This window comes from Cryptomeria japonica, chromosome 10, assembly GCF_030272615.1.
Source record: "Cryptomeria japonica chromosome 10, Sugi_1.0, whole genome shotgun sequence".
Taxonomy (NCBI): domain Eukaryota; kingdom Viridiplantae; phylum Streptophyta; class Pinopsida; order Cupressales; family Cupressaceae; genus Cryptomeria; species Cryptomeria japonica.
The window spans coordinates 766,633,639-766,638,686 of NC_081414.1; the positions used below are offsets into that span (position 1 = coordinate 766,633,639).

The 5,048-nt window shown below is 35.9% G+C and overlaps 1 pseudogene; it reads left to right on the plus strand.

Annotated features, from left to right (window-relative positions):
* Window positions 1-386: 386 nt before the first annotated feature.
* Window positions 387-2,741, plus strand: LOC131859566 (laccase-4-like; annotated as a pseudogene).
* Window positions 2,742-5,048: the final 2,307 nt, after the last annotated feature.

Here is a 5,048-nt window from a genome sequence, read left to right on the forward strand (position 1 = left end):
TTGTTTTACTTGATTGTCACTCTAGATAAAGAGCTCCGCCTTATCTCCATAACAAACAAATAAGATGAAGAGTACATGCTAAGGAAAAAGAAGTAAGGAAAAGGAAATAAACGAAGACAGTTTCTAGCGATAAATTCTATATGGAGTTGAAATTGCGTTAAAATATTGGCTTTGCATACCAAAGGCGAAAGGACCTGTCAACTTATTTAATCCTTGTGCCTATATATACAAAGGATGTGAGAGACACTCTCACATCTCGAGTCAGGAACAATTTGGGAGATGACTATTTAGGCAGTTTAAGTTGAGATCAGACCCTGAAAGCCAGTTTAAGTTGAGATCAGACTATTGTGTGATTTTGGCAATGCAGATATTTAATAGCCGCCTCCTGTTGCCACTTTTGGTATTGTGGTTCTCTGTTCAATTTGTTTCAGCGAAACATACCGTGATTACACGGCGCTACAATTTCAATGTGGGTTATATATTTCTATGGAATGAGTTGAATGTTTTATTGTTAATGAAAGCAATAAACAATTTTATTATTTTTTTGTGGGGTTCCTTCCTGGTAAGATTACTTGATTCTTCCTTTGTTGTAAATATGTACAGATCCAAATGACGAACGTGACCCGCCTTTGCACTACGAAAGCTCTTTTGACTGTGAACGGGCAATATCCAGGGCCTGCAATAGTTGCTCGAGAAGGAGATCGCGTGGTTATCAAAGTAACAAATAATGTTAAAAATAATGTTAGCATACATTGGTATCTCTTCTGCTCCCGCTGCTCAGTTATTTGATTAATAAAAATATTGCTATTATATGCTCATGAATTCCTTTAGTGGGTGCACCTAATGAATTCCTATGAATTACTCAGGCATGGAATTCGGCAGCTTAGATCTGGGTGGGCGGATGGTCCTGCTTACGTCACTCTGTCCAATTCAAACCGGTCAAAGTTATGCGTACAAATTTATTATCAAAAGGCAGAGAGGGACACTGTGGTGGCATGCCCACATCTCATGGTTGCGAGCGAGCATACATGGGCCCATCATCATCTATCCCAAAAAGAATGCTTCTTACCCATTCCCTCGCCCACACCAGGAAGTGCCTATTGTTTTTGGTATGCCCTTCACAACTCGTTGATATTGCCATGTTGCCATTGTACATATTCCTAAGTTTAAAACCAAAATAGTGTTGTTGATAACGTGTTGCAAATTGCAGGGGAGTGGTGGAATGCAGACACTGAGACTGTTATCAATCAGGCAATGCAAAGTGGTGCACAAGCTAATGTGTCAGATGCATATACCATCAACGGACTCCCTGGACTTATGTATAACTGCTCTACCAACGGTGAGGGCGGGCAATCAAAATAGATGTAATATAAATAGTCTGGTCGCTATTGTTTAAATGTAAATGTAACAAAGGTCTTCTATGTAATGCAGATACATTCAGGCTCAAAGTGATCCCTGGGAAAACTTACCTACTGCGTATAGTTAATGCTGCACTTAATAGTGACCTGTTTTTCGCAATAGCCAACCACACATTGACTGTGGTAGAAGCGGATGCTGTGTATGTCAAGCCTTTTCAAACCAATACTATTCTGATCACTCCTGGTCAGACTACCAACGTCCTCTTGACAGCTATGCCTCAGCCACCCAATGCCACATTCCTCATATTAGCAGGCCCATTCGCTACGGGAACAGCAGCTTTCGATAACTCAACCAGTGCTGGAATTTTAGAGTATGTAACTTCCAATGCGACAGCAGCTAATTCATCCTCATCCTCTCTTCCTATGATGAAACCGACGCTTCCAGCCCCCAACGATACCTCCTTTGCCGCCAATTTTAGCCAAAAGATGAGAAGCTTGGGCAATCCGAAGTTTCCTGCAGCAGCTGTCCCTCAGAAGGTGGATAAACAGTTCCTATTCACAGTGGGGTTGGGGCTAAATCCGTGTCCCCAAGGACAGACATGTCAAGGCCCCAACGGTACCAAATTTGCAGCTTCCATTAGCAACATATCCTTCATTCTTCCCACCACCGCTCTTCTTCAAGCATACTACTTTAATCAGTCCAATGGAGTTTACAATACCACTTTCCCTGACAATCCGCCATTTCCTTTCAACTACACCGGCACGCCGCCTAACAACACACAGACCCTCAACGACACCAGAGTCGAAGTGCTTCCCTTTAACACTACCGTACAGCTAGTTCTGCAGGACACCAGCATTGTGACCTTCGAGAGCCATCCTCTGCATCTTCACGGCTTCAACTTCTTCATAGTGGGTCAGGGTATGGGAAACTACAATGCAAGCACTGACCCATCTAACTTTAATCTGGTGGATCCTCCGGAGAGAAACACAGTTGGAGTTCCCAGTGGAGGTTGGGTGGCTCTCAGATTCCTAGCTGATAATCCAGGTATTACTATCATTACTTAATCTTAGCTTCAATCGCTCATTTAAGAAGATTTCAATAATATTGTGCTTCATTACATATAAACCTAGGCAAGCTAACCGAACGTATGTGTGCAATTGCAGGAGTATGGTTTATGCATTGTCATCTCGAGCTGCATACCAGTTGGGGATTGAAGATGGCGTGGATTGTTTTAAATGGAAATGGGGGCAGATCCCAATCTCTTCTTCCTCCGCCCAAAGATCTTCCCTCCTGTTGATCACTTAACCTATAGATGTCTTCAAATTCATCATGCAACGTGTGCTTAGTTTTCTAAATCTCACTGCTACCAATTTTGTGCCAGTCCGAAGAAGAAAGAGAATATGTATGTGTGTGTTCTCTAATATACTAGAGAGAAGAATGTGTGTCTGATTACTCTAACATGCAATATACGTGGTACATCCGGTAAAATTTGTATTTTTTCAAAATGAAACAGTTTTAATGCATTTTTGCACCTACTTCAATTTAAAGCTCTCTTCCTTTATGGTGCACTTATTTTTTAAATATATGAACTTCAGCAATTTATATGATGCAAACTATATCCCTCGTTACTCAATTAAACCTGGAATGATGCAAACTATATCCCTCGTTACTCAATTAAACCTGGAATGGTATAAAAACAATTGATAAGTGTCTATAAACATCGCATGGTATTACAACTATCGTGCCATCTTTCCTAAATTTTAAGCTCATTTTTTTTCATTTCACTCCTCTTTCTTGTTGAGGAGTTTTGTCACACTAGATATTTGTAGGAACTATTGTGTGTAACTGTATTATGAATCACATTGATATGGTTATGCGTTCTTTACATAAATGCAATGAAGGATCTTCTTAGAAATATAAATTTTTTTTTTTTTTTTTTTTTACATTCATGGGCAATTTTTCAATATTGTGTGTACATGTATGCTTCTAAGTGTTTTGGTTTCATATTTCGCTACATCTCATGCAAATTATCTTATGATTATGTATGAATAATGATTTAGTCAAATTAGTGAACAAAATAAATATGAATTTTGACTATTACAATATAAATCTATACACGTTTGGACTATAAATATGAATTTTGATTTGTACAAACCATTTTATCAAATAATTAGCTATTTTCATTTTTTTAACAATTATATTCCTTTGAAAAAGCTAAATAGCTTTTTCTATTTAACGCTGATGATATTTCAAGATAATAAAGTGAAAATCTATTTGTCTTTACTTAGACACATCGGGTATGGGGAATGGTATATGGAAGAATTCAAATGTTCAAATTATGGTTTGTGAGTAAATTAATGTGGATATGTCTATATTATGTAAAACTGTAGTAAAAAAAAAATGCTAGAGTGGGGACATGAAAACAATGCATTTTTCTTTAATGGGACATGGAGTTTCTTAGCAACTATGCATCATCTATTTAAACAAAGAACCTTTCTTAATTTATTCAATTATGACACAACCAATTATGAATATTTAACTCTTCTCAAGTGAAGCAAATATTGATAAAGTGTGGGCTTTGACTTATGTCAATGTTGTTGATGAAAAAATGCAACCATGTCTCAAATGATCCAAATACTTTCACCTTATGTCAATTATGTTCGTGTGAATGCGGTTTTATTGCAATCACACATAACTTAAGTTTAATTAGGTGGCTGACATATCATTTATTAGATACTAGTCACTTAGTATTTAATATCGTTCATAGTGTATTTGATCTTTGTAGTAGTTAGTTATCTTGTTGTTAGCTCATACAACATCACATCTTTATTATTTATTTTGGGTGTTTGTACATTTTGGATCATCTCAATTGAATTATTCTCGCATTGGTGAAATAACATCTGTATTTTTCTTCTATCTACTTTGTGAAGTGTTTTAGTTTGGAGGTTGTGTTATTGGGTTGCTCCAACATACACATACTAAAATTCACAAGATACAAATACTAAAAATATTAACTAATATATACTTTGAATAGAAAATGTATATGCTTAAAATCATCATTATTCAATTAGAAATAAAAGGAAATCACGAATCCCTAACTAATCAAAGAATCCTAAATAATTCAATGAAATAATGCGAAACAAAGTAATAGGAATATAAAATATTCAATTAAAACTTCTTATTCCATGATCACATATGGCTTCCATTGTTATTCTCTTCTTTGTGGTATGATGGCTCGTAGATATTACGCTGACAACCTACAAATGACACAAAGATTCAAAGTTCATGATTCATCATGATTGTTGAAAATGGATATTGAATGCTGAATTTATAGATTATTGGAGAGCATTGATTGAGAGGTGGAACTTGGACAAGCTCACATGCTGATTGATAGTTGTACTGGTGAATTGGAGGTGGAACAAAATTTATTTAATTGTTAATTGAATAGATAAAAAAGTTAATTGATTGATAAAAAAGCTGATTGAAAGATGAAAAAGAATGATTGGAGGATAATTGATTGATGACAAAGAAAGCTTTATTTATAAAAAGCTAAGTGAAGATAGAAAAGAAATGATTGGAGAGAATTAAAGAAATGATGTAATTAATCAATTAATTGAAATGATTAATTAAAATAGATGGAATAGTTAACTGATTGATTTTTTTTTGGAAAAAAACAAAGTGGAAGATAG